Genomic DNA, 13,439 nt, shown 5'->3' with positions numbered 1-13,439 from the left:
TTAATCCCCTCCTTGTTGTTCTTACCTTGAGTCTCTGTCAGGGGAAAACGTGGGGTATAAATAAATACAATTACTAATAATAAAAAATGATAATAATAGGTCCTAATGCACAAGCAATAAGGCTTTATTCGCATACAATGTTGTGTCAGTTTCATTAAGGCAAACAAGGGTGAGTGAGATGCTCCACAGATGACAGGGAGTGCAAAGAGAGGGCTGGTAGTGGAATAAGGACAGATGGAGTCACAATGGCATTAAAAGTTCTGCTTAGTTTTAGGGAGCAATTAGCATTGTCTGTGTCTATCGGCTTCTCATTTGCTTGAGAGTCTGACAGCAGCTGCAGCGATAGGTGAGCGCAATAGCTGTGGCGGCTGAGCTAATGAAGGTGCTCTGCAGACGGAAAGATCTGGATTATGGAGATGATGTGTGTTTCTACACGGATGTGAAGCCACCTTCTCACAGTCTGCAGGCTTTTCTGGAAACAAGAACCAAGCATAGCCCTGACTGAAGCACGGAGCGTGCACCATATTCAAATCAGTTTCATTATATTGGCAATGGATTTGTTGATGCCGGAAATGCCAATTTCTGAAGGAAATGCGACATATTGTTACACGCCACCCCAGTCTCCATGAGCGGTGTGAGATTCCAGGGGTTACAGGCACACTTTAACCCGGGCTCTGTGTTTCCTCTTGGGAATGAGGTGCAGAGGAGGCTGTGGTGTCTTCATGATGGAAGGTTTATTTACACTTATATGCAACCTGATTCTAGTTGGAAGGGAATCCCAGCATTACACCCGAAGAGGGTATCATGCATCTCCCATAGGTGCGATTGTCTCAGATTTTAATGAGACGTCAGCCATGCCTCTGCATCTCTCCCTCCTGCTTGCCGCTTCCAGACTGGAGAGGATTTTCCCTCCCTGCTCATATTATGCTCTTGCAAAACTGAGACACCCCCCATTTGCTTACTTCAGGCCCACAGTGATTCTGAAACATTCTCCTCCCAGCTCTGGTATTGTCTTTGCTAACTATTCCCCATTTGTGGCTGGCACAGCCCCTGCTTTGCTAAGCTCCAGCCTTTGTTTCTTAATGGCTTATCTGCTGGAAGATTCCTTGGTCAGGAAAAAACCACACCTAGTAAATTTAGGAGGGGGGATTTGGCACCCAGGAATTTAGGGGCATCCATAAAAATATATTGGCTGGCATCCAGACCGTTTTGCATTCTTCTCCTTTATATCAGTTGGGTTGAGCATGTTTTGTTTCACCAAAGCCGGCTCCAGCTTCTTGCCCTGCAGATGTTTTGGGCTAGGATTCCCACCACCCCTGACATATTGAGGACATTAGGTTAGGGAAGAATGACTTAAGACTTGTCGTTTCATAAAGATGCAGTGAAATGGTGAAATTTGACAGGCTAATGGAAAGATCTTGGCAAATTCAGAGTTGAGTCAGTTTCTTACGTATTGGATATAGTGTCACTACATCTGCTGATAGGAATTTATAACATAGTTACAACTCATTCTGGGCTTTCACAAAAATCCGGTTTGGCTGGGGCAGAGCTGGAACTGCTTGCATCATTTCATGTTCATTCTCCTGAGTGTCAAAAATAGCCTTCCATTTTAAGCAATTTTCAGTCCTTTTGGGTTGCATAAGTACAACTCAACCAGATAGGACAGAACTGTCTGATTCAGAAGCCCATTCCTGCCCTCAGAATTGCATATATTGTATAATACTCTGGGCCAAGAAATTTAAAGATCTGTGATCGGAATGCATCAAATTAAGTAAATTAGTTTGCTTCCATGACACACATTCTGAAAGAATTCAGAAATGTTTGAAAAGAAATAGAGTCAAAGAGGGCAGGGAAGAAGTATAGATTTGTAAACAGGTTGGGAAAGAATTTTAATTATTATTATTAATAATAATTGTATTATTTATACACCACCCATCTGACCGGGCAGCTTCCAACAAATTAAAACACAAATATTAAAAACTTCCCTATACAGGGCTGCCTTCAGGTGTCTTCTAAAAGTCAGTTAGATGTTTATATCCTTGACATCTGATGGGAGGGCGTTCCACAGGGTGGGCACCACTACTGAAAAGGTCCTCTGCCTGGTTCCCTGTAACTTCTCACAGTGAGGGAACCACCAGAAGGCCCTCAGAGCTGGACCTCAGTGTCTGGGCTGGACGATGGGGGTGCAGACGCTCCTTCAGGTATATTGGGCCAAGGCCGTTTAGGGCTTTAAAGGTCAGCAGCAACACTTACAATTGTGCTTAGAAACAGTGAGCCAATGTAGATCCTTTAGGATCGATGTTATATGGTGCTGGTGGCTACTCCCAGTCTCCCTGCCACATTCTGGATTAGAAGAGGCATAGCAACATAGGAAGCTGTAGTACACTGAGTTAGGCTGTTGGTCCATCTGGCTGTGTATTGTCTAGACTGATGGGCAGTGGCTTTCCAGGATTTCATACAAAGGAGATTCCCAGTCCCTCCTGGAGATACTGGGGACTAAATGTGGGACTTTGTCCATACATGTGCTATAGCCAAATGCTCTTCTTTGGGGCAATAGATGAGACATAATATTAATGAAAATCTAACAGATGGGGTACTGAAGCCTTGGGATGCTTGGAAGCAATCTCTGTCAGACACTTCACCTGAAATACATTTCCAGGCTTTTCAGCTAAGCCTACAAGCAGCAATTGATTAATTAGAGTGGTAGAGGGAAGAAAGTTTTAATCATACATGTTATGTATGATGGAGAATTCACTGGCCTTGCAGCATAGATGCCTTTCACTGTCTTGATGTACCATTGCTTGAACAAAGCAAATTGAATACTCTGTACATCCCAACCACAGCTCCCTTTGTGAAGATATTTTGATTCTATCAAATAAGCAAGGTGCAAGGATTAACTGGATGCAGGGCACTGCCCCACAACCTGCTTTCAGTATAGGGATATAGCTGTGGCACACAGGATGTGGTAGTAAATATGAAAATGCCTCCAAGGCCCAGTCTACCTATGCAGCAGAATTGAGAGGAGGCAAATACATTGCATGAAGAAAAGCAACAATGTATTGCAAGTATTTCAAGAAGAAATGTCATAGCCTAGCTCACGCTTTGCTTCACTGTTTTTCTACTCACAGGGAGTTGCTTTTCTAATCTAACAGAGCGTTAAAAAGTCATGGACTTGCATTGACCAGCATTGCATTGACAGTAAATTCTACCACTTCATTCAGACGCAGCCAGAGTATGTGCAGAGCTTCATTGCCACCTCACTGTGTTGGCACAGCCCTGCTTCCATACATCTGAGATCAGAGGGCAGACTTCCAGGTCAAATGATTTAGGTCCCAGTAAGCTTGACCCCAGCTTTTCCCTCTTTGGAAACTAATCACTGACAAGTTGGGATTATTAAAACAATATCAGCAGAACCCTGGCAAATTGGGAGCACAGAGCCATCACTCTGTCAGTTCCAGTTGCCTCAGAACGTATTTGTAGCACCACCTTTTTTTTAGTCATTAAAATGTCATGGTTCTCTGGATAGAACATACAAGCCAGACCATTAACACTTTCATGGTTTTTCAGCTTGCATTAACTTTGTCCTTGTCTCCTTTGCATGACTGCTTTTCATGGTTTTCCTCTACCGTCAGTTCTGAGTAACATATCTGCAAAGGGCACAGCTGCTGGATAGTGCCTAAGAGAAGAATAAGAAGCTCAAACATGCAGCATGCTTCTCAGTTCAGAACACCCCTGGCCTTTCCCATACAAGTGGTAGCTAAGGGTGGACCTGTGTTGTGTTTCATTCAGGCACAGAGAGTTATTGGTACACTGTCCTGGTAAGCACTGCCCAGCTTCCAGACCTTTCCTCCACTTCCTTTAGAACAGGACAGGTAGAAACCCTGCTGCAAGCCTGTGTAAAGAACTGACCCTGGGAGCTGTATATAATTCTCTGTAATCAAATCAGTAAATTGCCAATAATGCCTTGCTTGCAATCCTTGCAATGCTAAACCCTTTTCTAGGTGGCTGTGCATAGTTGACTTGCAACTTGTCACATTCAACTTATGCGATTACAGCTCTATGCACTTGGTAGCTGGTCAACTTAAAAGCTCTCCGTCTTGCATTGGTGTGGGGGCAAAGCCTACTCAGTGTGCCAGCTTTACAAAAGTATGGATGGACGTGTGGGGGCAGTTCCAGGTTTGTTCTAACTATACAGGATTTCAGCTGTATGCACAATCCCCAGAATGTAATTCCCATGCAAGTTGCAAGTTGAATGTAGTAAAGTGTCTAAAATGGGGGCCCCCAGTTGCACTGATGACTTCCTCCTAGCCAGATTGGATGCATAGACCAGCAGCTGGCATAGGAACTTCTCCAGGACCCCAAAGACCTTTTGAGCAGTAATGTTTCCTGCTTCTGTCTTTGCCCAGTCCCAGCCCTGAGCTTGCCTACTTGACTCTTTTTAAGGCCACCTAACTAGACCATGTGAGGCTCTTGCAGGCTGCCTGATAACTCATTGCATATTATTCTTATTCAAGTACACATGACCATGTGACAATAAATATCATCAGCAGATTATTTGATATCCAGTTAAAAGTGAAACAAAATTTAAAAAAAATCCTTCCAGTAGCACCTTTAGAGACCAACTAAGTTTGTTATTGGTATGAGCTTTTTGTGTGCATGCACACTTCTTCAGATACGAAGAAGTATCTGAAGAAGTGTGCATGCACATGAAAACTCATACCAATAACAAATTTAGTTGGTCTCTAAAGGTGCTACTGGAAGGAATTTTTGTTTGTTTCGACTATGGCAGACCAACACAGCCACCTACCTGTAACCAGTTAAAAGTGGGTCAGTTAACCAGGCAAGTCTTCAATTTGTTGATTAGGAAGTCTGCAAATGATTCTAGATTGCTGGCATTTGAATCCTTGGAATGAGTAAATTATGAAGCCTGTATAGTTTGCCAAACTTACACAGGGTCTATCTTTGCTTGAATCTCCCTGCTTAACCTTGGCACCAACTGTTCTTCATTATCTACTTTGCTGGGTGCTGCTTACGAAGGGCAATGCATCTGCTGTTGGTTATGTGGTGGTAAACAGAGGGCTTCAGCTTCCATTTTATTATCTGCTGAGTACCTTTATTGCAGCATTTCCTAAAAGCTCTTTAATGACAGCACACATCTGCCCATTATGTATCCAATAAACTTAGGAGCTATAAAATTACAGGGTAATAAGAAGTGCTACAAAATTATTTACTATGTGAAGTGAGTTGCACAGCTCTTGTTTTGTCTCTATTACTAAAAGGAAGGGCTGTTTTCAAGGCTGTCTGTGCTATCTACAAATTAAGGACTTAGTTGAGATGGGGCCCAGTATGTTTTGGACATTTCTTCAAGGTGTCCAAGTCAAGGATACTGACCATGTGGGTTAAGTCCATTCTCCCTTGGGTGGGTGGTTTTGTGGACGGGCCCCTGGGTCTTGTGAACTGGTCTATTGCAGGCCAGATTGTCCTCCTGCTGCTGAATTGGCCAATGGTGGCAGAAATTTGGGGGGGGGGGTTCCCCTGGGCACAGTGCCAACTGACCGTAGTGGCGCTTGGCACCATACCCAGGGCAAGGATAAATGCTTGGCCTGAAGGGCCTTTTGGCTTCTCTCTCACAGTGCCAGTTCTCAAACCAACCCTCCCTCAGATTAGGGTTTGGGGTTTTCTTGCAGATGCTACGACCTTGCTATGGACTATGTCAGTCACCAGATTTAGGGGCCAGGCAGGAATTTTTCCCATCTGGCAAATTGGGTCCACCATTTGGTTTCTTGCCTACCTCATAACAATCACCACAACTTTGTAAGCTGGATAGGCACTAGGTAAGCCTAATCTTGGTTGGAGGGGAGGTTGTAGCCTCCACCTGCTCCCCCCCCCCATGGGTAAGAGTATCCTGTTAAAAGGATCCAGGGGGAGTGGCTTCTGTCCAGTGCCCAGATGGAGGCTAGGGCCATACCACTCCTCCATCAGTGACCGCTTGGGGGACACCCTGATTTGACACTGGCTTCACCCTTAGAAACACTCCCAGGAGACTGGTGGGAGTGACATGCGCTGTTGCCTCAGTGCCTATGGCCAAACCTTCACATCTGTAGCAAATGAAATTATGGCCTTATTTCATCCCAAAACCAATATGCTGAAGGTTGTCTAGTTATTTACACCTTAGGGAATGGGGTGGTCACGGGGCCTCGCAGCGCAAGGCTAGATATGACATGGAAATATAATTGCTCAAAAGATTCTTAAACTCTAAAAAGAGCAAGATATACCAGGAGACGGAGCTCTCTTGAATGTTTCGGTGGGCACCATATAGTAAATTGAAACCACAAAGAAAATGTATTATCAGCTAAAGTAGGATTGAATGAGATGTGGAACTGAGTAATCAGAGCCATTCAATTCAAGGTGCTCACATTAGTTTTTAAAGCCCTGAATGACTCAGGCCCCAATACCTGAAAGGCCACCTCCTTTCCTACAGACCCAATCAGGTGTTAAGATTAGCAGAGGGGGCCCCTCTTGGTTGCTTGTTGTTGTTGTTTAGTCATTTAGTCGTGTCCGACTCTTCATAACCCCATGGACCAGAGCACGCCAGGTACTTCTGTCTTCCACTGCCTCCCGCAGTTTGGTCAAACTCATGCTGGTAGCTTCGAGAACACTATCCAACCATCTTGTCCTCTGTTGTCCCCTTCCCCTTGTGCCCTCCATCTTTCCCAACATCAGGGTCTTTTTGAGGGAGTCTTCTCTTCTCATGAGGTGGCCAAAGTATTGGAGCCTCAGCTTCACGATCTGTCCTTCCAGTGAGGATTCAGGGCTGATTTCCTTCAGAAAGGATAGGTTTGATCTTCTTGCAGTCCATGGGACTCTCAGGAGTCTCCCTTGGTTGCTTAACTGCCCTCATAAACTCAGGCTGGAGGTGGGTTGAGAGAGATAATTCTCTGTGTCAGCCCTAAATTGTGGAGCACCCCACAGAGGTGTACCTGGGTTCTTCATTATACAGCTTACAGCAAATGCTGAAGACACACCTCTTTACCAAGGCTTTTGACACCCAAGATGTATATTTTTGGGATCCCAGCTGCTTTTGCAATGTAACCCTGCACATGTCTTCAATAGAAGTAACTCTCTTTGACTTGAATGTGGCTAACCCTCAGATGAATCCTAATGTTACCCATTCCTGTGGCAGAGTGCGTTTTCACCTAATTGCATAGTAGAGTTGATTACAGCATTTGGGGAAGATAATTTCATGGTCTTTAGGTGATTGGACCTTCTGACAAGGCAGTTCATCGATCCGACAATTCCCAACTGTGTTTTCTCCCTTGACAGCTAGAAAATCTGAGAGCATTTGAAATGAAATTTGCAAGCATCCTTTCCCGATTCTTCTCTGCGGAATGGGAGTCGGAGATGTGGCTACAAATTTTATTCAGTGTTTCCCATTTCTTAAGACAACTTTTCACTGTTCTTTGCTATTTAGTAGTTAACCTATATGCAATCAATCTCTTTAGCTGGGCAGATGACGTAGTTTGGTGGATATATCAGGACAAATTTGTTCACAGATACATGTATTAATCTTCCCCATGAGAAAGAAAGCAATACCTTCCATGTTTCCTTGCACTATTATTCCAGCATAATATCTGTTCCTGGACTTAGAATCATAGAACTGTAGAGTTAGAAGGAACCCCAAGGGTCATCTAATCTAACTTCATAGTGCTCATCTGATAATGTTCAGTCATAGCAAAAATGCTTTCTACCTATATATGTGTTCAGAGATGTTTCTCTGTGTGGACATTCCTGCCACTAAGGTTTGCATCCCAGGGTGGAACAAGATAATTCCAAACAATATCAGGACCTGAGTAGGAGGGAGTTATTGCTTGTGGGCTTCACAGAGGTCACTTCTAATTTTCTTATGATCCTAGCCCCGTGATCCCCCCACCCCCAGTAAGGGATGCAAGTGAGAAGGCAAGTGGCCTTGGATGTAAATAGCAGGACCCCACCATGAAATAGTCCCCCCCACACACACAAAAAAGGTGTCCAAGCTGCCATCCTGTATACAAGTAACTGAACATATGCACTGCTCCATTCAGGAAGATTTTACTCATTGCTCACCATTGCAATTGAAGAAATATGATGTAAGATTGAAGAATTTATGAGATATTTATAAAGACGGCTAATGATATGCTAGTCCTATCTGTGACTTGGGGTTTTCATCGTGGGGAAAAGATATGATGTGTTGAAATTCTTCAGATATGTATAAGGACCTCATGTCAAAGATGGCAAACTGCTCGCCATTTCCACCATGAATAGAACAAGAAGCTATTATTGTACATTTCATGAAAGCTACATTTCAGTTCAGTGTTAAGAACATCCAGGCTATTCAGTAACAGAACAAGCAGAGAGTCTGTGGAATCATCCCTGGAGGATTCCACACCAAAGCTTAACAGGCACGTGGCAGGAATAATGTAGATGTGCATGCCCTGCTTTGGGACATAGGATTAGTGAGGTTATCCTTATGGGAGAGAAAATGGAACAGAGTGAATTAAAAGGTTGGGAAGAGTAAAGTCCTCGATCAGATGCCACAGTGGCATAAAGAAAGGCACCGGGTGAACTTTTCTGGCAAGACAAGCTCTCAAAAATCAGGCCACCAGGACCAAAAATATCCCTCTATCAGTTGTATTTGTTTATTGCTTATTGTTTTCCACATGTGTATTAAGGTGATATGCAAAATACAATCGAAACAGCTAAGGGCAACACAGGAAACAGTAGCAAATGCATTTTAAAACAATACAAAGAAGAAACCCAGGGCAGAGACCAATTCATCTAGCTGGGAAACAAAAATGTCATCAGTTGTTTCTGGAAAGTGCGCCTAGTGGGCACCTCCCATATCTTGGCAGTAGTCACCAGGTGCACTTTGGATGACAAGGGAACTTGGAGATGGGCAGATCTTTGCTGGTATCCTAAGTAACACAAGTGCTCCTGTAGGTACTATTGCTTTCTAAAGATGTAGTGTGGAAACCATTTATACCAAAATAAGACAACTTGGGTGAAGGAATTATGGGGATGTTCATCAAATTTGCAGATGACACCAAACTGGGAGGGGTAGTTAGTGCTGCAGAAGACAGAATTAGGATTCCGTATGCCCTTAGCAGATTGGAGAATGGGGCCGAAGCTAACAAAATGAATTTCAGTAGGGACAAATGTAAGGCTCTGGCACCTAGGCAGGAAGAACCAGCTGCACAAATATAATATGGGAGACACCTGGATTGCCAGTAGTACCTGTGAAAAGGATCTAGGGGTCTTAGTGGACCCTCAAGCTTAACATGAATCAACAGTGTGATGCAGCAGCCAACCCCCCCAACCCCCAATGCTATTCTAGGCTGCATCAACAGAAGTATAGTGTCCAGATCAAGGGAAGTAATAGTACCACTCTATTCTGCCTGGGTCAGACCACACCTGGAATACTGGGTCCAGTTCTGGGCATCACAATTTAAGAAGGATGCTGACAAGCTGGAATGTGTGCAGAGGAGGGCAATCAAGATGATCAAGAGTGTGGAAACTAAGCCTTACAAGGAGCGCTTGAAGGAGTTGGGTATGTTTAGGCTGGAAAAGAGGAGACTGAGAAGAAATATGATAGCCATCTTCAAATATCTCAAGGGCTGTCACATGGAGGAGAGAGCATGCAGAGGGCCTTCTCAGTAGTGGCACCCAACCCGTGGAACGCCCTTCCATCAGATGTCAAGGAAATAAACAACTATCTGACTTTTAGAAGACAACTGAAGGCAGCCCTGTTTAGGGAAGTTTTTAATGTCTAATGTTTTATCGCTTTTTTATTAACTTTATTAATATCTGTTGGTAGCCGCCCAGAGTGGCTAGGGAAACTCAGCTGGATGGGCAGGGTATAAATAATACATTATTTTTAATTTTATTAACTTGTTCTGGAGGGTAGGACTCAAACCCAATGGCTTCATAAATTTAAAAAATAAATAAATTGTATTGTAGCATCTTAGAGACCAATTAAGTTTGTTCTGGGTATAAGCTTTCATGTGCATGCACACGAAAGCTTATACATACCCCGAACAAACTTACTTGGTCTCTAAGGTGCTACTAGACAATTTTTTTTATTTTTTATTTTTGACTGTGTCAGACCAACATGGTTACCTACCTGAATCTAGAACCAATGGCTTCAATTTGCAAGAAAGGAGATTCCGACTAAACATTCAGGATTTTTTTTTTGACAGTAAGAGCTGTTCAACAGTGGAACAGACTCCCACGAGAGACGGTGGACCTTCCTGGTGGCGGTGGCAGCGAAGTGTTCCTGCCTCATCCCGTCCCTCTGGCAATGATGGCCTCCCTCCTCCTCCCTTACCTTGAAGCATCTGAGTATAGCAGTGACAAAGAAGCTGGTCTAGTAAACAAGTGCTACTGCTGGTGGCTGCTATTTTAATTAGAATTCAGGGACATATAATAAAATTGAACGTTGGAAGATTCAGGGCAGGCAAAATATGGTACTTCTTCACAGAGTGTATAGCTAAATCATGGAATTTGCTCGCACATCTGTCATGGATGCTTTAGCTGAGATTCCTACATTGTAGGGGGTTGGAATCAATGACCCTTTAGTCCCTTCCAGCTCTCCAATTCTATGATTCTGTGAAGACATTCATTTGGACCTTTGCAGTTCCTTTGTCTTTTATGCAAGTGGCATCTGTATAAGACATGTATATATTTTTAAGAAGCAGGAGTGACCTCCAGCTTTGGAGGAGGAAAAATCATATCCTAGCAAATGACCCTGAGTGCTTGACGGTTCCTTCGAATTTCCTAATGTACTGTAAATAAACCAAGTAATTAATCCACATTTAGGGAGGATGAACGAACAATAAAAAATTCATTAAAAAGCCCAACCATCCATCTTTATTATTTCAGTGATGCAACAATTGAAAAATGATCCGTGGTTCTATATCCTTGATTTCATATAGCACAAGTATGTGGGGGGGGGGGGCAGGGAGGGAACTTTTACACTGGGTGTATAATGTGATCATCAGAGCCTTTAATAGATTGTCATGCATTGTTGCACCAAAAGTAAACTTCATTGTGGGCCAGCACAGGAAGCTTTCGCCTTGCCAGAAAATCCATGGCTGTATTCAGTCAATATCTGTGCTCTCCTTAACAAGAAAGGTGGCTTGATGATGATCAGGGTAACTTTGAACATTTTGAACATATATTGTCAGCAAACATTGCAATTTACCAGCCACCCCCCCCCACGAGAGAGAGAGAGAGAGAGAGAGAGAGAGAGAGAGAGAGAGAGAGAGAGAGTCATGGTAGGAAGATTGTTACCCATTGACTTGTGTGTTGGCTCAGTCTCCTGTCCAGGGCTATTAGAATCACATAATCATAAACTTGCAGGGTTGAAGGGGACCACGAGGGTCATCTATGCAATGCAGGAATCTTTTGGCCAACGTGAGGCTCAAACCCATGACCCTGAGATTAAGTCTCATGCTCTACTGACTGAGCTATGTGTTTGAGCAATTTCAAAACAACTACTCTTCCTTCTTGAGAGCCAGTGTGGTGTAGTGGTTAAGAGCGGTAGACTCATAATCTGGGGAACCAGGTTCGCGTCCCCGCTCGTCCACATGCAGCTGCTGGGTGACCTTGGGCTAGTCACACTTCTCTGAAGTCTCTCAGCCCCACTCACCTCACAGAGTGTTTGTTGTGGGGGAGGAAGGGAAAGGAGAATGTTAGCCGCTTTGAGACTCCTTCGGGTAGTGATAAAGCGGGATATCAAATCCAAGCTTCTCTTCTTCTTCTTCTTCTTCTTCTTCTTCTTCTTCTTCTTCTTCTTTATCTTTGAAATGGCCTTGGACTGGACAACCCTTTAAATAGACCCCTCTGTTTAAAGTAAGGTAGGGCACAAACACACCCTGGTTGCTTACTGGAATGGAGTAATTTCTCAAGGAAATTAAAATGTGCACCTACATTTCTCTGACAGCACTGAAATGTATCCCTGTTTCCTTTTCTGTGTGGGAGTTCTCAGATCTGTCCATGTGAATTAAGAGAGGGGGGGAGAAATGAATCCCCTCATCCACCCATGAATCCTCTTCCCCTTTGCTGTGTGCTCCCAGCTCTGCTTAGTCCTGACACAGGCAATGATGTCTGAAGCATGCTTTGGTGCGGAAATATCACCATCATTAATCTAATTTCAGAGGGGAAGGGATAAGTATAATTATGTTTGTTTTAATTATTACCGCACTAATCCCTGCTCCAAATTAATATATAGGAAATATTCTCATCAGTAGCTTTTTATATAAGAAGAGTTGTATAGGAAAACTCTGAAAAGCGCTCTCCCTTTTTTTGCTGAAAAGATTGGGAGTATGATCCCTTATGTGCTTGCATGTATGGGAGGGAAGATTTAAACTTTCAGGCTCAAATGTTTTGTGAAAACACTTGCATAATAAATAGTCCATGTAGTTCAGCCAAGCCAGCCTTGCATAGGTTTGGGCTATATGGACATAAATCAACAAGCCATTTCACACATTGCATTGCATTGTATGTATTTTTTTTTACATATGGTACTTACTGTATTTATATGCCACCCAATAGCAAAAGGTTCTCTGGGTGATTTATACATATATAAAAGATATAAAATATAATAAAAATTAAGAATGAAATCTAAAACAGAATAAAACCCTCAACACAATAAATTCAGATTTCAACCTAAAAAGTGGGGGTGGGGAGGCAACAGTTCCAAAGATCTTAAAAGCACTAAAAAAAGAAAAGAAAAGAAAAGTTGCAGATTGATGATTGAAAAGCCCTGGGCAGAGGGGAGGCCTTCATCTGGTGCTGAAAATGCTGCAGTGCAGATGCTAGTTTTCTGGGGAGTGCCTTCTACAACTGAGGTGCACTTACAGTAAGATGTGTCAAGTATACATTTAATATTGTAAAGACAAAATGTGATGAAAGCATATCTAAAAGCATGCGCATCATACAGGTCTACTTATCAGAGACTAATAGTTGGCTGCCCATTCTGTAGAATGTATACTTGGAAGTAAACCTAGCTTTGCCTCTGTGTAAATGTGTGAACCAGCCTTGAATGTCATATCTCTCTTCTCTCCTATTGAATTCCCTGAGCTCATTTGCTGTAGCCAAGCTTCATTGCCTCTCTAGGTCACAAAGTGTCAAGAGTCCCATTTCAGAGTTGGCATTGCCCCATTTTGGTTCTCGGTTCTTCTCTCTCTCTTCTTCTGTTTCCTTCAGGTTTTTTGGGTTTTTTTTTTTTTGCCAAGGCAAGCAGTTACTGTTGGCATTGATGAAGTGAAATGCCTTGATGAGAAAATGGCTGGGAAGAAGTGGATTCATTTGTCATAAGAAATTATTTCCAAATTTTGAAATTACCATATTAGGCTTGGAGATGCTATCTATGAAATGAGTTCACTCTGTCTCTGTGCTTCCAC

The 13,439-nt window shown here is 43.1% G+C and overlaps 1 protein-coding gene across 19 annotated transcripts in view; it reads left to right on the top strand.

Annotated features, from left to right (window-relative positions):
- Positions 1–13,439, top strand: part of NRXN3 (neurexin 3) — a 1,132,087-nt gene that overhangs the window by 379,648 nt on the left and 739,000 nt on the right. The gene's annotated exons all lie outside the window — the stretch shown is intronic.

This window comes from Podarcis raffonei, chromosome 1 (genome assembly GCF_027172205.1).
Source record: "Podarcis raffonei isolate rPodRaf1 chromosome 1, rPodRaf1.pri, whole genome shotgun sequence".
NCBI lineage: Eukaryota > Metazoa > Chordata > Lepidosauria > Squamata > Lacertidae > Podarcis > Podarcis raffonei.
Note: the sequence above shows the minus strand (reverse complement) of the source record. Positions and strands in the feature narration are given on the sequence as shown.